Source organism: Neovison vison, chromosome 1 (assembly GCF_020171115.1).
Source record: "Neovison vison isolate M4711 chromosome 1, ASM_NN_V1, whole genome shotgun sequence".
In the NCBI taxonomy this organism is placed as follows: domain Eukaryota; kingdom Metazoa; phylum Chordata; class Mammalia; order Carnivora; family Mustelidae; genus Neogale; species Neogale vison.
In genome coordinates this window covers 219,758,059-219,784,440 of record NC_058091.1, presented here as the reverse complement: position 1 = coordinate 219,784,440, position 26,382 = coordinate 219,758,059, and the positions used below count along the sequence as shown (strand labels likewise).

General features: G+C 40.9%; 1 long non-coding RNA gene across 1 annotated transcript in view; it reads right to left on the bottom strand.

Moving 5' to 3' along the window:
* LOC122918935 overlaps positions 1 to 26,382 on the bottom strand; it is a 543,057-nt gene that overhangs the window by 242,649 nt on the left and 274,026 nt on the right. Inside the window, exon 2 of the long non-coding RNA XR_006386720.1 lies at positions 10,238 to 10,369. This is a non-coding gene — a long non-coding RNA (uncharacterized LOC122918935). The remainder of the gene's footprint in view (positions 1 to 10,237; positions 10,370 to 26,382) is intronic.

Genomic DNA, 26,382 nt, shown 5'->3' with positions numbered 1-26,382 from the left:
TTGTGCACCTAGTTTGTGTTCTGCTTTTATTAGCCACTTGTCATTCACTTATCCATTTATCCAACAATATTAAGCTACTATGTTCCAGGCACTCTGCTAAACACTGCAGATACAAAGATGAATAAGATAGCCACAGTGTCTGTCCTCACAGAACTTACATTCTCACACTGAGAAAGGTTAGGGAGAATTGAACAACTAATTACAGAATTATCATGTAACAACAATCATGGTAAGCCTTATGAAGTTCAGGGGCACCTTCCGGGGGATCTCAGGGAAGGCGTCCTTGAGAAAATGATGCTCTGGCTAACCTTTGAAGCATGAATAAGACCTAATTAGAAAGAAAGTAGGGATGGCAAAGGGAACCACGTGTGCAAAGGCCCTGAGGTGAGTGGGTAGAAACTTAGAGTTTTTGAAAAAGTGCAAGAAGGTACTTTGGATGAAATAAATTCAGAGAACAAGGGAAGAAGGGTAATGTACATGAAGGCCAAGACAGGCAAGGCCCTGAAGGCCTTATTCAGACCCTATATATTACCTTGTTTGTACTTTATTAATATCTGCACTTTATAGACTCAGAGCACTAGTAACATGCTCAGGGTCACATCGCTGGAAAGTGTAAGCATCCCAGCACTCAAACCCACTTCTCTCTACTGGCAAAGCCTGCATCATTTCTACCATCCCATGTATCTCCCTCTTCAGCTCCATCCACCTTCCAAGATGAGATAACTCACTTAAAACAGAAATCATATATCAGGTTTGTGTTTCTATATATATATTTCAAAAATATTAATGTTAGGGAAAATGACCATTATTCATTAAGGAAAAGATTAGGCTATACCCCTTGGTCAGTCCTTTGCAGAATTCAAAAGCTTCTATCACTGGACAATATAGGCTAATCAGATAAAGTCATTTATTGATTCATTCATCAGTATTTAGTGAGCACTTAATGTCCCAAGTGCTAAATACATAGATGAAAATACATTATCTTGACACCAGTGGAGCTTACAGCCTTTTCTAAAAGAGAGTAAAGAAGCAATGTACTTTGCCAAATTTGTATCAGAAATTCTTAAAGGTTAACAGAAAATATAAGAGAGTGTTAATATTTTATAATTAGTATGTATTTTTACAGGATTATCTCTTTCTGCCCTACTCACTCACCCCAGTGTTTTTCAAACATGACCACTCAAAAATATCAAGGCCAATAAAAATTGCTAGTATTTGGTAGCTAAGGAAGACCACACTGCAAATAAAATTTCAGCAATGGGCAAAGACATTCTGGAGCATGATCAATGAGGGAAAATGGTATAAATCTTCAAAAAAAAATTTCCTGATCTACTTCCAAAATCAGCTATGTACATGAGATTGATCCAATCCTCTTCCAGATGGTTTAAGGAAATCTGAGCTGAGTCCTAGAAGTAGTGGTTAGTATAAGAGATATGAAATGAACAAATAAAAACTTCATTAAAATCCTAAAATAAAGTTGAAAAATCTATAGCAGATGGTATGGATCATAGATAGTTAAATGTTTGACAAAGACAGTAATGATTATTATTTTTATCAGTAACAGAGATTTGGGAGAGAGATGTGAAGATTAAATTATAGGAAATATGTATGATATTGATTTTTGAAAATGAAAGTAAGATTGATTCTGGCCAGTATCTCAGGTAAACTTCTTCGATCCCTATTAAAATATTCAATTTGACTCTAGCCACCAAGGAGGCACCTCAGCATTCTTTCCTAAGACCCAAGGGGAGGTGGTAGAGAAAGAAGAGTTCATCTTCCCATTCTTCTCCAGCAATTCCTAAGATCCAACCAACAATGTGATCAGAGCAGTATCACCCCCACGACCCTAGAGGACCAGCACACCTGCCCCTGTGAAATTTCCCACCAACTCAAGGCTTAAACACACAGTTAGGAGAGGTGGCTGAGTGGGGACACTCTGCTAAATCCCATCCATCATCTTCCTGAACCAGAAAAGCACATGGCAGTGGTGTATGTGTATACCACCTGTACAAATACATCACCAGTAACCCCCCTTCCTCTCTTAGGAGTGATTTCACCTGCCCTACCATCTAGCTAGAGCTTGGCAAAAGAGATAAAAAATTCAGGCCATCATAGCAAATCAAAGACTTCTCCCACTACATCCCCAAACAAAGATCCAGAAGAATACCTTCTTGATCCTCTTTGGAGATCATAAAGGCAGAGCTGAGCATGATGACAGCCTTCTCTTCATCCCTTTCAGGAACACCTCAGAGGCCATCATTCCTTACATTTCTTGCAGCAACCCTCCCTCAAATAAAATGTTAAAACAGTAATGGACCATAATGCTTGCAAGGAAAGCAAATCTTTACCTATACAACAATTGTGCCAATGTTGTCCTCATTAAATTTATGTTCACTAATATATATTTATTCTTGGCTTCTCACCTTCCAAAATTATGACCCTTAAATTTGAGCATCCAATTGTCCCATTTCCCTAGGTATGAGCATATGTGGCTGTCAGTTCATCATATCCACTGTGATGAAGGTCCTCTGTAGGTTGTCCCTGCCTCTGATGTGTAAATCTGTGTTCTAGACTTATTACTCAAAGTGTGGTTCTTGGACTAGCAACATCAACAGAACCCCAGGCCTCCCACCTGACCTACTGAGTCAACTCTATCCCCATATGATTCTTATGCACATGTAAGCTTAAAAACCCCCACTAAGAAATACAGAATTCTTGGGGCACCTGGGTGGCTCAGTGGGTTAAATCTCTGCCTTTGGCTCAGGTCCTGATCTCAGGGTCCTGGGATCAAGCCCCGCATAAGGTTCTCTGCTCAGCAGGAAGCCTGCTTCCCCTTCTCTCTCTGCCTGCCTCTCTGCCTACTTGTGATCTCTCTCTGTCAAATAAATAAATAAATAATTTTTTTTAAAAAGAAAGAAAGAAAGAAATATGGAATTCTCTGTCTATATTGTCAAATTCTCTGTCTAAATTTCCTGAACACAGGTTGGTAGTGATCATTGTTAACTATGTCACTGGAATGGGATTCTACAGAAAGATAGAGGAAATACCTAAGGAATTATTGTATTTACTATTTACAACTTGACTCCAGAATTTCTGTCCCTTACAGAAGCACTTAGAGACTCAAGACATTACATTATTTAAGTGGTATAAATGTGGTGAAAATCCAAAGAAAGGAGACTTTGATTTTTGGACAGGGGGAAACACCACAGAGAAAGTAAGACTTGGACCTAGGATGAGTGGTAAGATCTTGCTAAAACATGACTACGAGGGAAATCTTCTAAATGTAAAACAAATGTATTGAATTGCCAGGTAGCACTCAGCAACCATGTGAACTTCAAATCTCTTATTTTCTCTGAGCATTAATCAAATCAGGAAGACGGTGTGGCCTAGTGGAAACAAAACTTGGCGTCAGATGGACCCAAATCCAGTTCTAGCCAGACTATGTCACCTTGGAGCAGTTACTTTCCCTTGCTGAGCCTCACTAAACCACCTGAAATGGGGAGTCATCCCTGAGAATTACATAATAAGAAAAGGTATACCAACTTCGCAGGTTAGTGTCTGTCACCTAATAGGCAGTCAACCAATTTTGCTTTACCATTTCACCTTCCTTCCCTCCAGCAAAGAATTGCGCCAGGACAAAAGTGAGCTAAATCTGGGTCTGAGCTAGCAGAAACAGTCCAGATTCGCAAAGTCCTGGCGAGTCCAGGCTTGGTGTGGCAGGAATTAAGAATCATCATGCAAAGGCAGAAATGGTATTTTAGGAGGACCAGGCTGATGGACGAGAGAGGCAGGTCACAGTGAGTGATGAAGTGGCAAGCTCACTGTCATACACGTGCCAGCTTTCACAGCACATCTGACCACATCCACATTGGTCGTTTGACTCTGCTCTCCGATCCACTTCTGTACTTCCCCTTGCTCTAACCTGTGTATTTGGGGGCTGGCCAATGGGTGGCTGAAAGGAAGAAGGAAGCTAAGAGGTTTATCCTTTCCTCTCACCACCCAGGGTGGCATCTTAGGCAATGCTATTTCTCCTGAGAGCCACCAGCTCCAACAGACCATCCTGCCCTCTGTGCTCCCAGCTCTGCCCAGCAGCTCAAGTTCTGGGCTCTGGAAACACCTCTTCCCTCTGCCGTCCACCCAGCTCAGAGTGAGAGCAGTCTCCTGCCATGGCCAATCTCTGGGTTGCTGTACCCCCTCCTCTTTGGCGTCTCTGTTTTACCAACACCTAAATGACAAGACCAGTTCCCTATACTATATTCTCTCTATCAGGAAGACCGAAAGTGTTTCTATTTCCCAACTAGAACTTAACTGACATAGCATCTGAATCAAAATATATCTCAGATTTTTCCATATCTTTACGTGGATTTCTACATCTTGGAAAATATACAAATAAAAGCTATACAAGGATTGATCTCCCAAGTGAGAGTAGGAGAGAAATCAGGGTCAGAATTCTCCAACCAAAAACTATCCCAGCTCCATTAATACAGGATAATTACTAATCTGTTAATGTAGTGGTATCTATGAGTATGTCATATTTAATTTAGCATTTGTATGGATGATCTGGAAAGGTGAATAACAAATACAGAAATTAATTCCACAGATATAATTGGGAAGTGTTGCAAATACCCAAAAGGATGGTGAAATGATCCAAATTAAAAAAAAAAAAAAAAAACCTGGCAGTTACAGAAATACGGGTGGGATATGGTGGTAAAACTCATAAAAATGCATAGCTGGATCAAAATAACAAAATGAGATACTGCCTGGAAAATGTACATGTATAGGTAAGAGAAAGTAATCAAAAACACAACTATTCCATGGGTAGGAAAGAAAATAAATGAATAAAGCTTAAGAAGACTGAAGGATGTGACAGTACAAACTTGTAAGTAATTTTGAAATAGGATGGAGGAAAAGAGCCTAGTTATTTTGAGCTTTAGCTATAGACACCCTATAGTTTTTTTTTAAATCAACCAAAAAGTGATGTTCTCTCCAACTTGCAAGCATTTTCCCCAACTTACACGACATTGATTAGGCCACACTTGCTATGTCTTGCCGAATTCTGCATATCTCATTAACCAAAATGAGAAAAAATTAAGAACTACAAGAACTCTGGGAAATAAAAGCCAAATGATAATGAGATGGAGGATATGAATGATAAAGGAAGTAAAAAGAGCCAGATTGGCTGAACAATCATATTTCTAGCACAGACCCACAGAAAATCAGGCGTATTGTGTGGGACAAACAAATTCCAATTAGAGAATAGATTTCAACGTTGACCTAATTATCGAAGGTCCAGCTCTCATTTTTAGGTGATGAATCCAGACAAGCAAAATAAATTCTTAGAGACAAAACAACTCTTTCTAATATGGAAAATTACTTCCTCTTTCTCTATGAAACCCCAGATGGTCAGGAAAGAAAAGCCCAGTGGACTAATCTTTACTCCATTTGAACCTTAAAACACCATTTCTCTAAGGACAAAACTGACTTCAAGGTGTCCACACAGTATGTTACTATGTGGTCAGGAAGGGTTTTCTTTCAGGAAAACAGGAGTTCAACTTGAAAAGTGGTCAGCACAATGTCGCAGCCACAAGTAAAAATCACTTGCTCCCGAGTCAACTATTAGGTGAAAGAAGAGTAAAGGATTTAAGCAAAACACTCACGGCTCCGTGTTCAGCTGAGCTGTTCTAACCTAAGTATTCATGAGAAACCATTTTAGCATTTACAGGGTGGTGGGAGAGAAGCCACTACAGTACCCGTAATATAGTATGGGTCTGTCACATGATCTAATTACAGAAATGAAAGCAACCCAGGAATTATGTGGTCTATTCAAGCCTGCGGGGAGTACGAACAAAGAATATAATTAAACATCAAGCCTGTTGATTAAACAATTACTATTTAAAGCAGATATAGATTTAAAATTAATTTGCTTCTGCATTCTGAGGATTTGGGGACTGAGATAAACAGTGTTTGAAGTTTAATTATCCGTGTGCAAGATGAAGGGGCTCATTTCGCTTGGGTTCGCGAGGCATAGCGTGTGGGATGGTGAAAAGGCCAGGATCCGACTCAGCAGCAAGGGTCGGCACTGCCAAAATGTGTGATGCAAGGGAGTAGGGAGGCTCACTCAGCCTAAGCCCCATAGAACGGGGTAATACTGCAAGTGAGATTGGGCAACTGCAAATTAATATTTAAATGAACACAAATTTGAAGTTTACCTGGAGGGGGAATCATACCATCTCCGAAAAGAACAGAAGAGGGCTGGCCAACGAGTTCCAGGCGCCACGGCTGTGAGCCATGGGGAGTGGAGACCTTCACGCATGTTTGAGCAAATAGGACATCTACCTGCCAGCTACTCTGAATGGAGCGATTCTTATCACAGGCCACATGCACAATGTCCCAGGGCAGAATGGCAGGGCTGAGGGGTGGACAGGGTGAAAGGGTGAATTGTCATGAAAGACAATCAACAGCAACTAGGAAATTCAAAGTTAAAAAATGACTGTTGAGACGCACAGAACTGTGTCTGCATTCACACACCGTGAGCAAAAGGCATGGGGACAGCATTTCCAGACCTCAGACCCAGCTCACTGGCTATCATGCAGGGAGGTGTGTGCAGTGACCCGGCTGGGCTCTGTGGTCCCAAGGCAGGACAGTGCTGCACAGTGTGGTGCTGAAGAGAATGGGTTTCAAGTGGGACAAACTGAGAGTAAGGTCAGCTCTGCCACTTTTCCTTTCATGACCTTCACCAAGCATTCGGCTCCCTGAGTTCCATTTCATCATGAAAGGCTTTCATTCTTTCCTCATTGGGTGGCTGGAAATATTAAACATGGCAGTGGGGACACAACTGAGTGTCCCTGCCCCCTTAGAGTGCCCCTTCACAGCACCTCCCTCTCATGGCCTTCTGGGTGATGATGAATCTCTTTTGGTGGCCTGCCAAGTGGCAATGTCATGTTCCCCACCATGGACACCACCACCACCTTCTCCCCACTCTGGCCCCCTGGGCCTTTTTTTCACCCTCTGCTCTCTGTCCTTTGCTGTACCTCTGCCTTAAAGCATTTGTCTTTCCCTCTTCACTGAATCCATCCATTCCATAGTTCTCCCCTCACCTGACCATGGGTGGGGGTTAGAAGCTCAGGCTCTGAAGACAATGAGTCAGGCTCAAAACCCAAACTCCACCCCTTACCATCTGTGCCAACTTGGCCCACCAGTTGCGAGACGGGTGTAAGTACCAGTGACTCAAACCTACTCTGTTATAAGAGCCACATGAGTTCATCAGCACAAAGCCTGGTGTACAGGGACCCCTGGAAAATTGCTCTCATCAAGTCCCCCAAGGCCTCGCCTTCCAAACCACTTGTCACAGTTGCAATCACACATTCATGTGATGACTACAGGGTGCCCCTCTCTGCTCTAGAACGGAAGCTCCATGGGGGCAGGACTTTGCCAGTGTTTAGAGCACATCAGCAGAATAAATTTCCAGTGGAATAACACTCACATATTTGCTGAGGAATAAATGAAGGAAATGCTGAGCATAGCACCTGGCCCAGTGTTGGGCCTCAATAAATACTAGCTTTTAAATAATAAGGCCAACTGAGAATGCCAATTGATAAGTGAAAAAATTAATATTCACATTGCCCAGTGGTTCTCACCTGGGAGTCTTTGTGCCCCCCTCCCCAGGGATGGCTGGCAAATTCTGGACAGGGCAGGAGGTGGTGGAGAGCACTGTTGGCATCCAGTAGGCAGAGGCCAGGGAGGTTACTGAACATCATACAATGCACAAGACTGCCCTCCCAAAACACAGAATTATTCAGCACAAAGTGTCCATGCTACCATGGTTGAGAAACCCCACACTTCACCTTCCGTCATTTTTCCCTGATTGTTGAATTCACCAGCTGAGTTAAAGCAGGCAAATCCAGCTTAAGGAAATCCTTCTTGTCTTTTGTCCTGTCCGTTCCTGTAGATATGAGGCCATCCTTGCCCCTTATTCTGTTCCCCAAACCCTGTTGGCCTAGCTGGACAGTCTCATTCCTCCTCATCCTCGTGCCGGGGTGAGGCTGAAGTGAGAGAATGTGGGTGAGGCTGAAGAAAAGTACATAATGCAAGGCATTTCCCATCTTGTTCAGTCTCCTGTGTCATACATGATTCCTATGTTCTGCAGAACATTCACAGAAGCCAAATGCGAGCACCACTACTCGGCTTTCAGGAAAGAGCTCTGCTTCGAATACCAGGCTTCAAAAAGCTCATGTAACGAAAAAATAGGCCGGGGGCCAACTGTCTAAGACAGAGATGGCTCTGAGAAGCAAGAGAATCTGCTCCAACAATAAACATTGTGCTCAAATATTATTAGAGGTAAAATCACAGGGAAGAATTAGAAGATCTGAGAACAAAAGTGAGATAACAAAGCAAAGTTTTCTAAATTGACAACACAGATAATGTCAAATGCACCAGTATACACAAGTAATGCTATAGGTTAATATAAATTTTAAAACTTAATAATCGGTTGCATAAAATGACATGCTCACAGTGGTCAGAAGTATGTCAAGGAGAAATTAAAAGTGCTGGCAAGGATATGGAAACATTGAACCCCTTGCACACTGTTGGCTGGAAGGCAAAATGTTTCAGTCACTGTACAGAACGGTTTGGCAGTTCCTCAAAAATCTAAACATAAACTCACCCTATAACCTAGCGATTATGTTGATACCAGAATAACCTAGATATACACCCAAAAGAATTAAAAACAGACAAATAAGAACATGCACATACGTATCCATGAGAGTCAAAATGTCGAAATAGCCCAAATGCTCATCAACAGATGAACAGATTAAGTGGTTGTGGTATATCCATACAAAGGAATATTATTCAGCCATAAAGAGGAAAAGGTACTCACACACACTACAATATGAATGGATCTCTAAAAACGGTATGCTAAGTGAAAGAAGGTCACATAACATAATTCCATTTATATAAAATATTCAAAATAGATAGGTCCATACAGACGAAATGTAGACAAGTTGTTGCCAGGGTCTATGGGAAAGGCAACATGCAGAGAAATGCAGAGAAATACAGAAAAACTGTTGAATGGGTGAGAAATTTTACCCATTAATACAGATTATCATCTCATTTAAATTAAGATGGAAATATTTTGAAATTAGATAGATGCCCAACACTGTAAGTGTACCAAATGTTACTGAACTGTTCACTTTAAAACACTTGATGTTATGTTATATAAACTTAATCTTACTAAATTACTTTTGAAGCAAGGCCAAAATGGCACAAAATTAACAAAGACCAAAAGAGAAAATACCTCAAAACGGAAATGGATGCAGTAGCCTGAGGGTTTATAAGCAATTCATTTTTGCAATCTTTTTAAACCATACACAGCAGTTATAAAGACTTTGGAAAACATACAAAAGCACTAAAAAGAACACTAAAAGAAAGTACTATCAGTAATATTTCTAGTCTTTCCAAATATTTATTAATGCCAGTGTTGAACTACCTTTGCAATTAAGGGAGGAAAAAAGGAAGGAAGGAAGGAAGGAAGGAAGGCTGGCCAAGACCCTGTGCATTAAGATAACCCCCCCCAAACAGCTGAACACTTATTTCTGCCAAAGCTTTTATTGTAAGCTTGTTTTGCTCTATGGGCAGGGGGAAGCTAGTAGACAAAGTGTTACCAAGGAAGCAGGTTAAGTCTGTGACTTTTCGGCTGAGGCCTCTCTACTATCCTTCCATCCATCCCAGACAAGTGTGCCTGGCTCTCACCAGACTGGTAAATACTCGTCTCCATGGGACAGAATTTGAGAAGACCTTTTTCTGCATGTCTGTGCCATTCAGGCTCCATGTAAGAGACTAGACTGTCTATTCCTCTAACCTGCATAGCTTCTACCCTGCCCACAACAAGAGGTCTGCATTAATTATTATACAATTAAGCTCTGGGAGTAGAGAGATAGGGTTAACACCTTTAACTTTGCTAGAAAACCATGATTTCCAAAAGATGTACAAGTGATGATGTCTTATCTCCCACTCTTCTAAACTTTTTAAAACATGAATATGAATAAAATGAAGAGAAACAAAAAACAGGAGCAGATATTTGGGGCTTGGCTCAATGTTACCCGGGAATCAGCCACTATCAAGAGCCCATGTTATAACCAGCACTGGGGTGATAACATCTCTAAAAAAAAAAAAAAAAAGATTCACAAGAACAATCCCAATTTGTAGATCCAGACGTCTGGTTTTGAATATTCACTCTTACCTTAATCCATCAGTGGCCTCTCTCTCAATCTAATTTTATCACCAAAACTTCAGTTTTGCTATCTCTCCTCTTCTTTCAACAGCTGCTCCTCCTGTTCTCACAGTGAGACTGCCTTCAGCAAGCCACCTCCTCCTGATTAAAAAGACCAGATAATAAAGATGTGTAAATATCCTAAAGAAATTTCTGCCCTAAAGAAACTGGGAAGGTCCAAAAGAGCATCCCCCCAAAAATGGTAAAGGAAATAAAAATAGGTAACTGTCAGAATCATCAATGTTGAGAACAAAGGAACGTGGATTCTCCCAGTATGAAATTGCCTCCCTGGCACAGGAAGTCTACCCCAGGGATGATTGATGGGACTGATCCCTCTCCATTTCCAACTCCATGCAAGGAACTTAGCATTAACAGTTTCCCCCAAACAGCTGCTTGAGGAAACATGACCACAAGCAGTCAGTCAGACAGGAGAAGCCTCACCAGCTGGCCCTGCCTCTGCTTCTTGCTGCTCATGATGTACAGACACAGAACCCACAGCGGGGTCTCACAGAGTAACACAGTCAAGAAAATGAGAGGACAGACAACAGTTTTGTGAATTTCTCGATGCTTTCTCACTCTGTCTTGTCATGACATACAGATATGAAATCTCAATAGAAACCTAAAAAAAAGGAAAAAAAAGAAGTGAATTGTGCTCATCTTCTACCAAGCAAAACACTTGAGGTTTTTTTCACACTTGACAGTTTATGTCTTAATCCAATACCTGCCCTAGTCAAGATTTCTAGCCTTGTTGCTGAGAATGAGGCCTGATTTTATTCTGGACTTTAGGGAATGGACTACGGAGTCCAAGCGAAGACTGCAGAGATGAAATGTCAGGTCTTCAAAAAGGTCCATTTCCACATAAAGCAAAGCAGCGGCCAGATGTGAAGCTCTCAAACCCCCAGGCTCTGAGAAACCAGAAAAGTCAAGATGCCCTCATGAGCAATTTCATGTCATTGAATTTCTCCTGGGACACTCTGTCCTGCCTGTAAATATTACCAAATCTAATTCTAGGTGGCTTCTGGAACAAGGCAAGTGGTCAGGATTTATTCAGGCCAACATCTGGAAACAGGCACACTTCACAGAGTTTTAACTCTGTCTCGCCCCGCTTCTCTAACAGCCTAAAAACCTGCGCAGCACAATAAGATACCTTAAGACAGCATCACAGAAATGGACAATGACTGGCAGCAATCACCTCCCAAACTTGCCAGACTTGAGTATTTTTTTTTTTTTTTTTTTTTAGGGTGGAAAGCATCTAATGGCCATGAATACTTCATTTAGGGCTTTTTTTTTTTCCTAATGCATCACAAGAAGTTCACTCTTCAGCACTGGACTCTGCCAAGGATCCCATCTTAACCTTTCAACCCACTTCTAGAGGAATTTTGTCCAAATCTTTCATTAAGCCTTCCTCCATGTGCTCCGTGTTTGCAGAGCACTTGGCAATAACTTCACACACTTCTCCCAGGTCGCCACCTAGAGAGAGGAGATTGTGCTCTCACTATCAACCCTTACTTTGTAGAGGGAGACCCTCAAGACTCTAGGGGGGTTTACAGCTAGGTGCCAAGACTGTTTGGGAGTCCTAAATCAAGTATAAGGCTCGACTTCCAGACCTCCACCCCAGGGCCCATCCAACACAGACAGAGAAGGGGTAGCTGACACCCCTGAGGAAGGGACCAGTGACTCAGATATCTCCCCTTTTGGTTGGTGTTAGTTCTTGAGTTTCCCCTTAGAGTTACTCCTTCGATGGCTTTCTTATATAGCTAAAGACTGCAGTGATACTGCAGTGTTTTAAGGTGTCCTGGTCAGGAAGAAGTGACATACACATTGGCTAATATCATGATAAATACGCATGTATCTGGACAACCCAGTATCACCCACAAAGAGAACAAGACCCAGGTTGGGTAATATTGGAGAAACAGACTAAAAAGGAAAGGAGAGAGGGTACGTTTAGGGCCAGAAAACATGAAATAATAAATAATAGCAACTTCAGCAGCTATGGCCAAGCATTTTGAGAGTGGAAATAGTCACCATTCAAGCGGCCCTCAAAGGTAGCTGTGTAATATACCTGGGAGTCAAGCTGTAGAAACCATCTGGGTTTGAGAATTTCACAGTGCCCTCTGAGATAGCCAGTAAAGCTGTAAAGTTTCTCAATCTCAAGGACAGTGATGAGGTAGGAGGAAACAGATAAGGGCACTAGACACTTAGCTGGCTTGAAATGGAGTCAGAGGAGCAGAGAATATGAAAACCAGACTTGGTCAAACTGACAAATATGCCAGGGGCCAACACTGCCTTTACCCCCCGCACTGCACTCAGGGAGGAGACATCCATTGGTAGAAGGGTCCTGTGACTGCTTGGAGGGTAATGTCTTTGATACCCTGCTCTTGTTGGTGCTGCTCCTAAGGGAACAATAAGCTCCCAAAGAGTTGTGAAGATTGGGTTGAATGTTAGCAGCAGAAAAAAATAAGGGGAAAGATGTAGGAAAGGGCCAGAAGTTTTCCAGGTGGGGAGGAATGGAATGGGTCAGATTTCCCATTGGGTGATCATGTGTGGGCCCATCTCCTAAGGAGGTTAGTGTGCCCGCACAGCTCATGCTGTGGCCATGCCTCTGTATGTGCCTCTCCAAGCCTATCTGGGATCTCTGATCTTCCAGGGAAAGAGCATGGGAGAAAAAGTTGGTGACTGGAGATGGCCTTATCCTGTTCTCCATGTGAGAAGTGAGTTCATCAATACCATATCACCTCTTCCCATTTCTCATTTTCTCTCCCCACACCTCTTCTAAACTCCTTCTAGGACTGCCAAGGTGATACAGTTAAGAGATACAGCTTACTTCCCTGATAAAACAAAACTATCAAGTGGTATACTGATAAATCTTACCTTAAAAAAAAAAATCTAAATATTCCAAGCTGTCGGGGGATACCCTCTATATACAAATACTCATCATATTTCAGCTTCACAACTGGCCATGGTTTCAGCTTTACTTCCTGGGGTACCAAACCTTCATGCTGTGTCTGGCCACTTCAACTTCTTTCAGGATCCACCCTCAAGGGAAACGGTCTAAAGCGCTTAACCTTTCTGACAACTTTTCCTGATCATCTTTCTTAGCATCAAAACTTAACTGTCCTGTGCTCCATTCCCTGAGGGCTTTGCTCAGGGATCTCTATTCTGATAAACGAATCCATGCCAAGAGGAAATAGTTGCCTTGCAGTGGGTTGAGATAATCCAGTGAGAGAAACCAATATATACAGGTTAAGCATGAACACTATGATCAAAAATATATATATATAATCAATGCATTAGTCCTCACAGGGAACAAACCAACACTTTTTTGTAGGGACTGTGAGAACATTCCTCTAAATGAGTGGTTCTGTTCGGGGAAACTTCAGGCCACAAGGCAGGCTGGCATGGGAGAGGGGAAGAGGGTGAGACAGCAGCTTTTGGCTCTCCTCCCACTCATATTTCACAACGCAGCTGCCCACCCTGAGTTTGCTGCCCATCCTATGTTCAATCCATGTTTTGCTTCATTCATTTGCATCTGGAAAATAACTTAGTTTGCTCTGTAGTTAATAAACTGAGGGACTCAAGAGCAATAATGTACAGTTAGTTCCCCAAGTACAGAAAATAGCATGCCTAGGGCCAAATATCTATTAAAATCTTCTGTAGTTGGCAAAGAACCATTATTTAGGGACTCATTCCCCCAGACAGGGGCAGGATCGCTTTCATTCTGGGGAGTCGTCTCTGTCACCTTGCTGCTCTGTGACATGGGAAAAGTTTTTCAGCCTCTCTGAGCCTCAGGCACCCACTGTACAAAATAAGGATAAATACACCCATCTGATCAGCTTGTGAGATGGGATTTAATAGTTATATAATATCTGAAAATCGTATAACTCAAGGCTTATTTTATAGTAGACAAGTGAAAATAATAGCAACTTCAGCAGCTATGGCCAAGCATTTTGAGAGTGGAAATAGTCACCCTTCAAACGGCCCTCAAAGGTAGCTGTGTAATATATCTGGGAGTCAAGTTGTAGAAACCATTTGGGTTTGAGAATTTCACAGTGCCCTTTGAGATAGCCGGTAAACCCGTAAAGTGTCTCAATCTCAAGGACAGGAATTTCTGCCCCAGAGATAGATATTACCTGTTTCTGGCGGCTCCAGAGACAGAATGCAGGGCCTGCCCACCCCTGCAAGACTTCTCCCTCCTACCAAGCCAAGGGCATACCCATTCCCTGTCCTTTTCCTGACCTCACCCTTTTCCACCCACCACTCCCCCCAACCATACCCCTCCCGGCTCTGAGAGCCTGCAAGAGCCTGCCTAATCTCAACTCAGGGAGTGCTCTTCGCTTTTAAAATGCCTTGCCCAGCTTAATCAGTAACCACGAGCCCTCCAGTGCCAGCTAGTCTCCTGCCCTGACATGAGCTTCTGCTCCTGCCAGCCAGCAGATGTGACTTTTTCAGGAGGATTCAATTCCCAGCCTTCACCCTTCTGCTGATGACAGCCTCCCTCTCTGAAGGTTACCTGTCACCGGCATTCTTGCTCGTGAATGCAAAACAAAGTGGGTGCCTGCCCTGACCTTGAAGAAGGACGTCATCCTGTATAGGATTCCTAAAAAAGAACATTTGACGTTTGCCATCTGACTTGTGTCAGGACTGAAAAGAGGAAGCCCCACAAGGCAGGGTAACCCTCTCAGGTACAGGGATGTGGCTTGTGAATGGCACTTGTCAACTAAACCTTGCAATGATATTCAGCAGGCATGATGTGGAGAAAATGTTAATGAAATCCTGCCTAACTGCAGGAACACATTTGAATAGAATCAAAGTCATATGTGGGATTCTTTTCTCATATACTAAGTCTTTGCATATGTTAACCTTTCGCCAGCTTTGAAAAAGCACAAAACTAAAATGATTCATTCATTCACTCATTCCTTGTTTTGTTTGTTTGTTTGATAAACTGGACATGGTGCATTCAATCATTCTTCAAACATTTATTGAGTACCCTCCACCTAGCACCAGGATAAAAACTGAATGAGGCATAGATTATTTTAAGCAAATACTCTATTATTTAACATTTTATATGTAAACCTAACTTCTCAGTTTGTTAAAAATCTAACTTCTCAGTTTGTTAAAAACAAAGCAAAGAGACTATAAGCATTTCTGGACATTAGCTTCATTTGGAAACAGACAAAGAGAAAGGAAGGGCTCTTAGAAAGAGCAAATACAAATAGAGTATTAAATTAGCATGGGCATGCTGCAGACTTGTGAACATTTTTCAAAAGAGGAAAAGCATGTTGGGTTATGGGAAAGAGAAGAGCTGCAGCCAGAATGGGTAGGATGATTTTGGGCAGTCTTTCAGCAGGAGAGTGCCCGGACTTGCCACTGTTTGTGAAATAGTCTTTCAAGCAAAAAGGGCCTGCAGTGGCCAGTCCTCCTTGTCCATTCTCTGCCCCACTGCCTGACACCATAGATAGTGAACTCTGGCTGAGCCATGCTCCATCGATAGCAGTGTGAGGCACCATTTAGAGGAAGCTTCCTGATGCAGAGCTTTTAGAGAATTCAAGGACTCACTCTGCCTGTCATCATATCAGGAGTGCATGTTTCCATTACTGAGTCAAAAGAACTAAATTGGAGCCGGACCAGAAACAAACAGTGAGTCAAACGAAAGACTGTAACTGCAGAGCAAACCCCCTGCTGCTAAGATAGCTTGGACATGGTGTGGAGTAACCTCCACAAAAGTTAGGGCTCATTCATTCATGCAACAAATATTTCTGGAACATCTCCCATGCGTCGAGAACTGTCCTCGGTGCTAGGGACAGAGCAGTGAACCAAAGTCCTATCCTCATAAAGTTTTTATTGCAATGGAGAGAGACAATACATGAACAGTATAATTTAAATTAGAATGGGGGAGCACCTGGGAGGCTCAGTGGGTTAAAGCCTCTGCCTTCGGCTCAGGTCATGATCCCAGGGTCCTGGGATCAAGCCCCGCATCGGGCTCTCTGCTCAGCAAGGACCCTGCTTCCCTTCCTCTCTCTCTGCCTGCCTCTCTGCCTACTTGTGATCTCTGTCTGTCAAATAAATAAATAAAATCTTTAAAAAGAAAATCTTTAAAAAAAATAAAAATAAATAAATTAGAATTGGGATGAATAAAAAAAATTCAAAGATGAGCTACAGAGTAAACTATAGTAGGCATTTGTATTGGTCTAGACTTTACTGCAAACAACACAATCCATTCCAACTACTTTAAGCAGAAAAGGATTATATATAAGGAACTCTGTAACTTATAAAATTGTTAAAAGGACTGGAAGAGCAGGCTCTAGACTGACCTCTCAAGAACAATGCCCAACCTCTGCACAATCCATTAGAAGAAGCTGGTGTATTAAGAAGGTGTTCTGCCCCTGCTGACTGTAGAACCATCCCAGCCCCCAAAGCAATTAAAGTAGCTGTTGCTGCTGCGCCAGAGCCACTGAATCAGGAAGCTGCCTTCTGCTGCTTTGTGTTGTAGCCATGGCTTGAACTGCTTTCTACAAAATCACAGCACTCCAGCCACCATCCCAGCCAGGAAAATGATGCTCAGTGTCATCAAGATGGAGAATTTGCGAGCCACAGAAAGGATGCCCTGCATTTTGTTCATGAAAATTGTATCAATTTCTAGGATCCAAGCTTCAAGAAGGCCTAGGAAATATAAATTTTAGTCTTGTGTTCTCAGGATAGAGAAAGAGAGTTTGAATGGATGTTAAGCTACCCATTGAATTTAGTAACTTTCACACCAGATTCGAGGGTAATTAGGGAATGCCTCTGGGGGAGGTGACGTTTAAGCTAAGATCATGTAAGAAGTAAAGGAGAAACTCTCCAAACATAGAAAAGAAATGAAGGTAACAACTGCAGGCACAGCTTTGGAAGGCAATAGAGAACTTGGAGGAGATGGCAGAAGCTAGATCAACAAGAGCTTAGGAGATGGTAGTTGGGAGTTGGATTTTATTCAGAGTACTGGGAAACCAGAGACAGTTTTATGAAGGGGACTGGCATACTCTGATTTGCATTTTTAAAAGAAAATTCTGGTCTCAAGCTGAAGAAGACATCATAGACAAACAAGGGTTGAGCGAAGTTGAGCCAAGGAGGCAAGACTGAAAATCCTTGAGGATTTGAGGTGGCAGTGGCGTGGGCTAGGATTCTGACTTCAGAGGTGAAGTTGACATACTTTATGTGCGTTCTGTAAGGAAACCCACAGGATTTCAGAATGAATTAGATGTGAGGAAATTTTTAAAAAAGAGAAACATAAGGTTTGCTCCTGTGTATCTAATCTAAACAAAGGGTGAATGATGTTCCCTTTTCTGGATTGAAGAATAATGGGGAGAAAATGTCTACAAGTCACCAAAACAACTCACCAAGTCCTTGATGTTAAAAAGAGAAAAAAAAAAAAATCAGTAATATAGACAAGTTGGAAGTAGACACAACCAGAAGGCTGCATATTTTGCTGTTTCAACTGGCCATTAATTTCATTCTTCAGAGTATTCAGAGTATTTTTAAAGTTCTAGAGTAGCAGGTATCCAGTTCCACAGACAAAAGATTGTGACATAGGTGGAATCACACTTAGACTGGGATAAAGGTTTACACACTAAAAACCATGTGGAGCAGTGTAGAACAGTTTGGAGAGTTTCTGTCTAATCCCTACAGGAAAGAAAAGTCATAAGATGTAGAGTCATTTGAAGGTGAAAGGCTGAGCTCTAAAAAACACATGACTGTAGGACTGTAGTAAGTCAAAGTCCCATGTTACCATTTTGGCAGAGCAAAATAATTCTCAGGCCACCAACTCCCATGTCCCTCTACTCCTCAGCTCTCTCTGTTCACTTCCACCATCAAAACACTTTCTAAAATGAGAATAGGATGCTTTTGGGGTTTTATGAACTAATAGTTGAATGATAAAATAATGCCCAAAGCAAAATTATAGATTATTCTGTCTTTAAAAATACAAATACTATTATCACTCAGTCTAGAAGTTACTCAGAAGAACAAACCCAGAAAAACCACTGCTCTAGACTGTGTGATAATCACTTCAACAAATAAACAAAAAAGTAAGAATTTAAAAGTCTAAGCAAGAGGGGCGCCTGGGTGGCTCAGTGGGTTAAGCCGCTGCCTTCGGCTCAGGTCATGATCTCAGGGTCCTGGGATCGAGTCCCGCATCGGGCTCTCTGCTCAGCAGGGAGCCTGCTTCCCTCTCTCTCTCTCTGCCTGCCTCTCTGCCTACTTGTGATTTCTCTCTGTCAAATAAATAAATAAAATCTTAAAAAAAAAAAAAAAAGTCTAAGCAAGAGACAGAAAAAGAGGTCATACCTGTGCTCTGCCTCTGTTAAGCAATCAGAGCTGTTAGAATAGCCCTGTTGCTGGGGCAGAAGCAAATAATCCTCTGCTCTCCCTAAGCATTAAATCTTCCACATGTCTTTAGCATTCTCCATGGGCATACTGGTGCCAAAGCACAGAAAGATTTAATTTCATGTTGCTAGGTTTTTGCTTTTCTGTGGTTAATAAAGAGGCAGGTGCAGTTAACTGGGCTGTTAGAAAGAAGGGGGGGGAGTAAAAATTGCTTATTTGACCAACTTCAAAATTTGCTAAACCACAAGATAAGACAACTCATAACTTGTTCCAAACACCCATATCTCATTCACTTTCAAGGGAAGTGCTCCTGAAAGTATTTCACATTTATAAATGCAATTATTTTAAAAGCCAATCTAGAACACTCTGAGCTTTGAAAATAAAAATTTTTAAGCCCTTCACCTACCCCTTCAAAAATAAAAGATTTAAATATGTAATATAGTAAGCCCAAAAGGAAAGGTGCTAACTATCAAACTGATGAGTTATGGGTGATAGAGATATATACCCAGGGCTCTCAAGAATTAAAGGGTAAGTCAGTTTAATCTATCACCTGATAAAGGGAAATTGGTCTGTATAAAAAAAAATATTAATTCTTTTAAAGGATTGTATTTAATAAAATAATTGGTTAATAACTAAATTGTTGACTGAATTTTGTCAGTTTCAATTTGGGCTCAGTTTTCATCTTCAATCTTTGGCTGGGTTGAGATTTTTATTGAGTGCTTACACCAAAGGGTAGGGAGGAAGAAGCAGAAGGGGCATGAGCTACAGTTTGTCATTTTTGTCACCTAATAGAAAAATGGATTCATGTATAACTTTTCTTTAGAATCTCTTGGTTCTGAGCAGATGGCATATATTTAATACATGTCTCTTGAATATGTAAATGAATCATGGTACCCATCTGGTACAGGCAAATTCTACACTGGGGATTGTGGTTGCCTCTGTAATATACATTGCACTTTTCTCTTATTGAGAAAAAGCAGTGGTGTCTAAGGGACTGACCTCATTTAAAGTGCTGGACCTGGTTGATTATGTGTAATCTCAACCCATTTTGCTGAGATTGTCTAAGAAATGGTGATATAGACTTTGATTCTGGCCAGTGAAAAAGAAAAGAGGTTTCTGGGAATGCTTTTCTTGGTTCTGAAGAGAGAGCAACTAAGAAGCCAGTTTTCTCTTCCTCCCTGTAAGGGAATAAGGAGGTCTATAGTCCCAAGTTGCAGCCATTTTGTGGCACCAAAAAGAAAAAAAAAAAAAAATCAACAACCTGAGAATGAAGCCAAAGCTTATAACATCAGAATGAAGAGACAGAGAGAATCTGGCTCTTCGATAATATTTTGTGACTCACTGAATCAAACATAAAGATCACTCTACTTCAGAACTGAGTACTATAAGACTAAACATCCCTGTTGTTTAAGCCAGTTTGAATTTAGTATTCTATTTCTTGCAAATGAATTTGAATGATATGAAGGCAGATACCATTTGCAAAAGAGGTTTTGTTTTTTAGTATCTAATTATTTCAAATGTCCAGTTTACCTCTCTTTGAAATAGGTATCATTAATTGACTTTATGTTACTTAAATGTCCTTAACAGTCCCTTCTCACCAAAAGCTGATTTTAAGAATTTAAAATCTAAACATGCAATAGGAAATCAAGGCTGGGAGCATATAGGTCCCCCCAAAATTATGCTTTCATTTATATAAGTGCTTTACAGCAAATCTTTAAGTGCAGTGTTTGGTTCTTATAGTTTGGTTAGATTAAGGTGAGTATTTTTCTTTTATACTTTTCTTAATCTTGGGAATCTCTAATCCTAATCCATACAGAAATAATTTAAGCCAGGTTGTAAAATAGTGAGGAAAACCCCACCAAACATGTGGGATGTTAATTAACACATTTTCCATACATCCAATGAAACACTCATTCTCTAACTGAGTAGTTTGGTATGAAACCTGACTGTTCATTGCAGGATAGCGCAGCCACTAAAAGCATGGACTCAGATCTTGACTCTGCCATTTATTGGGTCTATGCTTTGGGGTGAAATATATAACCTCTGTAAACCTCCATTTATCCTTACGTAAGTGAAGATAAGAGTTGTATTTATCTTACACTATTATTATGTGGATTATATAAGATAATACAAGTGAAACACTAGGCATGGTGCCTAGCATGCCCAAATACTATTAATGTTCACTTTATGGTACAAGTGATCAATGGATTTCACCTGGATGAAAGATGCTGGCATTTTAAAATTACAGCTTAATAAACCAAATTATTACCTAATTATTACCAAATTATTACCTAATTAAGGAGTTTAGGAGAGAGCTGTTTGGGGACAACAGGCATAGTGAGATATTCTCCCTCTTAATATTTATTTCCTAGCAGAGGAGCAAGATGGTAGAGGAATAGGAGACCGAAATATTATTAGGTCTGAAGAGTTCAGCTGGATAGTAATAAAACCATTCCAAACACCTATAAACTGACCAGGAGATAGAAGAGAAGAGCAGCAATTCTAGGAACAGAAAACTGACTACTTTCTGGAAGGTACGATGTGTGGAGAAGTGAATCCAAAGCAAGGGGAAGATAGACTACGGGGGGAGGGGTTGGCTCCTGGCAAGTGGGGGAGCTGTGAAGCACCATTTTGTGAAGCCCAAAATCAGAACTTTTAGAAGTCTGCTCCACTGAGGGACATCGCTCCAGAGGCTAAGTGGGGGATGGATCCCTCGCAGGGACAGTGTGGTCTCAGGACCTGCAGGGTCACAGGAAGACCAGGGGTGTCTGAGTGTGGCAGATCCCCTCAGGTATCAGAGCAAGGAAGCCAGCTACAGAAACAGAGCCAAGGAGGGGATTTCAGCTCAGGGTTACCTTAAATCATGATCTGCAGAACAGTCAGGCTGCTGCTCTTTGAGCAGAGACCCAACAAGTGGCAGATCTGGAGAGACCCCCTCCTCCCTCCTCCAGGAGGAGCAATGCAGGAGTGCACGGCAAGAATCTGCTGGGTTTGGAGACTCCAAATGGGGCCATGCGCCAGAGATAGAAACTCAGTCACAGGCCAGGTGAGCTCGGTGTGGGGCTAAAGACCAGGGATACAGAAGTGATTGATCGCTTTTCTCTGAGGGTGCACTGAGGAGTGGGGCCCTGAGCTCTTGGCTCCTCCGGGCCAGAGATTAGAAGGCCACCATTTTCATTTCCGTCCTCCAAAGCTGTATGGAAAGCATTCAGGGAACAAAACCTCCCAGGAGCTCCGAATAGATTACTTAGCCCGGCCCTTGGCAAGGGCGGTGCAATTCTGCCCCGGGGCACAGACAGTTGAGAATCACTACAACAGGCCCCTCCCAAGATGATCAGCAAAAACACCCAGTCAAGACCAAGTTGGCTGATCAATGAGAACTTCAGAACTCCAGAGTTAGGGGAAAGCAACATATAAAATTCATGGCTTTTTTCTCATTATCCTTTGCTCGTTCAAAGTAAAATTTCTTTAATTTTATTTTTTCTTATTCTATTTTTTCTAATTTTTCCTCATTCCTATTTTAATGTCTTTAACTATTTTATCTTACCAATACCTTTTAAAAAATCTTTTTAAATTTTCATTGATATAGTCATATTTTATCCCTTCATTGCATTTAACCGAAGTTTTTATATACATATAGGGATTTTTTTTCCTTTAAAATTTTGCGATACAATTTCTTCTAATGGATCAAAATATATCCTAAATCTAGCACAGGGCTTTGCTCTAGTCTCCAGCCTGATCACATTCTTTCATCCTTTTATTTCTTTTTTCAACCGACTTCTTATCAGTTCCTTTTTTAGAATCTTTTTTTAAATTTTTATCCTTACAGTCATATTCCATCCCTTCATTGTGTTTACTGTTATTTTTGTATATATATAATTTTTTCTCTCTTTAAAATTTTGGGAGATTCTTTCTTCTAACAGACCAAATACACCCCAAATCAAGTGTGTGGCTCTGTTCTATTCACCAGTCTAATATATATCTAATATATATATTTTTTTTCTTTTTTTTTCCCCCTTCTTCTACCCCCCACCCAGTTTTGGGTATCTTCTGATTTGGTTAGTGTATATTTTTCTGGGGATGTTGCTACCCTTTTAGTATTTTGTTTTAGTACCCTTTTAGTATTTAGTATTTTGTTCTCTCATTCACCTATTCTTAACTGGATAAAATGACAAGGCAGAAAAACTCAGCACAAAAAATAGAACAAGAGGCAGTACTGATGGTTAGGGACCTAATCAGTAAAGACATTAGTAATATGTCAGAACTATGTTCAGAATGATGATTATCAAGGTTCTAGCTGGGCTCAAAAAAAAAAAGCATGGAAGATATTAAAGAATCCCTTTCTGGAGAAATAAAATCACTTTCTGGAGGAATTAAAGACCTAAAATCTAATCAAGCTGGAATTAAAAAAAAAAAAGCTATTAATGAGGCATAATAAAAAATGGAGCCTCTAACTGCTAGGATAAGTGAGGCAGAAGAGAGAATTAGTGATACAGAAGACCAAATGACAGAGAATAAAGAAGCTGAGAAAAAAAAGAAAAACAACTACTGGACCACAAGGGGAGAATTCGAGAGATAAGTGATACTATAAGATGAAACAATATTAGAATAATTGGGATTCCAGAAGAAGAAGAAAGAGAGGGGGGAAGAAGGTATATTGGATCAAATTATAGCAAAGAATCTACCTAATATGGTAAAGAGAACAAGCATCAAAATCCAGGAGGCACAGAGAACGCCCCTCAAAATCAATAAAAATAGGTCCACACCCCATCATGTAATACTAAAAATTAAAAGTCTCAGTGACAAAGAGGAAATCCTGTAAGCAGTTCAGGACAAGAGGTCTATAACATACAATGTTAGAAATATTAGATTGGCAGCAGACCTATCCACAAATACCTGGCAGGGAAGAAAGGAAGGCCAGAAAGGACTGACATGATATATTCAGAGCACTAAATGAGAAAAATATGCAGCCAAGAATACTATATCTGGCTAAGCTGTCCTTGAAATTAGAAGGAGAGACAAAAAGCTTCCAGGACAAACAAAAACTAAAAGAATTGGCAGATGCCAAACCAGCCCTACAGGAAATATTGAAAGGGGTTCTCTAAGCAAACAGAGAGCCTAAAAGTAACATACCAGAAAGGAACAGAGACAATGCGCAATAACAGTCACCTTACAGGCAATACAATGGTGCTAAATTCATAACTTTCAATAGCTACCCTGAACTTGTAAATGGGCTAAATGCCCCAATCAAAAGACACAGAGTATCAGAATGGATTAAAAAATATATATATATGCTGTCTACAAGAAACTCATTTTAGATCCAAAGTCACCTCCAGATTTAAAGTGAGGGGATGGAAAACAATTTATGATGCTAATGGATATCAAAACAAAACTAGAGTGGCAATCCTTATAGCAGATAAATTAGATTTTAAGCCAAAGACTATATAAGAGATGAGGAAGGACACTATATCATACTTAAAGGGTCTGTCCAGAGAAGGAGACAAGATGGCGGGGAAGTAGGAGGATGTGCCATTTCAACCTGTAACCTAAAGTGAGCTGATTACCTACCAAAGAACTCTGACCACCCATGAAATCAGCCTGAGATTAAAATTATACACTTCTGGATCTCTATGGGGGCAGAAGATGCCAGTGGGCAGGAGCGTTCCAGGGTGCACCTTGCTGCACACCACTGTCATTACATTCAGCTACACATCCATTCAGTCAACTCTCACCAAAATGACTAGGAGAAGGAGTGCCCAACAGAAGAAAAATTCAGAGACTGGGCCTTCTGCATCAGAGCTATTGGATATGGACATAGACAATATGTCAGAAAGGGAATTCAGGCTAACAGTTATCCAGGCAATAGCTAGGTTGGAGAAAGCCATGGAATACAAAATGGAATTGATTAGGGCAGAAGTGAAAGCCACCAGGGATGATGTTCACAATGTTCTCTCAATGAATTCCAATCTAATCTAAATTCTCTAAAGGTTAGGGTAACTGAGACAGAAGACAGAATTAGTGATCTGGAGGACAAACAGATAGAAAAAAGGATCAGGAGGAACCCTGGAACAAACTATTTAGAAGCCACAAAAACAACTTAGACACCATGAAACATTCCAACGTCTGAATTATTGGAATCCCTGAGGGGGAGGAGAAAGAAAGAAAACTAGAAGATATAGTTGAACAAATTCTCCATGAAAATTTTCCCAATCTCGCAAATGGAACCAGCGTTCATGTACTAGAGGCAGAAAAGTCTTCCCCCAAGATCATAGAAACTAGAAAGACCTCAAGACAGAGAGTGAAGGACAGATAGTGAAAATGATGAATCATAATTGTAGACAGGAGCTCTTGAAAGCAGCTAGGGCAAAGAAATTCCTTAAGTACAGAGGAAAGCCCATCAGAATAACATCAAACCTGTCCACAGAAACCTGGCAAGCCAAAAAGGGCTGGCAAGATGTATTCAGGGCACTAAATGAGAAGAACATGTAGCCAAGAATACTTTATCCAGCAAGACTGACATTCAAAATGGATGGAGAGATAAAGAGCTTCCAAGACTGGCAAGGTTTAAAAGACTATGCAACCACCAAGCCAACACTGCAGGAAATATTAAGGGGGGGGGTTCTATAAAAGAGGAAAAATCATAAGAATATCATTGAACAGAAATATATGGAGACAATATATAGAAACAAAGACTTCACAGGTAACACGATGTCAATAAAAACGTATCTCTCAATAATCATTCTCAACGTGAATGGCCTAAATGTGCCCATAAAATGACAGGGTTGCAGAATGGATAAAACGACAGGACCCATCCATACGTTGTCTACAAGAGACCCATTTTGAACCTAAGGATATACCCAGTCAGAAAGTGAAGGGATGGAGAAGCATATTTCATACCAATGGGCCTCAAAAGAAGGCTGGGGTAGCAATTCTCATATCAGATAAATTAAATTTTAAACTAAAGACTGTAATCAGAGATACAGAAGGACACTAAATAATTTGTAAAGTGACTATCTACCAAGAAGATCTAACAATTGTAAATATTTATGCCCCCAATATGGGAGCAGCCAATTATATAAGAAGACTGTTAATCAAGATAAAAAGTCATATTGCTATGAATACGTTAATGGTAGGAGATCTTAACATGCAACTCTCAGTAATAGACAGATCATCCAAGCAGAAAATCAATAAAGAAACAAAAGCATTGAATGACACATTGGACCAGATCGACCTCATAGATATATACAGAACATTCCAGCCTAAAACAACAGAATACTTATTCTTCTCAAGTGCACATGGAACCTTCTCCAGAATAGACCACATCCTGGGTCACAAATCTGGGCTCAACTGATACCAAAAGATTATTCCCTGCCTATTCTCAGATCACAGTGCTTCAAAACTGGAGCTCACCCACAAGGAAAAGTTCGGAAGGAGCTCAAACACCTGGAAGCTAAAGACCACCTTACTTTAGAATGCTTGGATCAATGAGGAAATCAAAGAAGAACTTAAACAATTCATGGAAACCGATGAGAATGAAGACACTTAAACCTATGGAATACAGCAAAGGCGGTCCTAAGGGGGAAATACATAGCCATCCAAGACTCCCTCAAACAAATTGAAAAATCCAGAATACACCAACTGTCTCTACACCTTAAAGAACTGGAGAATCAACAACAAATTAAGCCAACTCCACATACAAAAAGGGAAATAAGATTAGAGCAGAGATCAATGAGATAGATACTAGAGATACAGTAGAA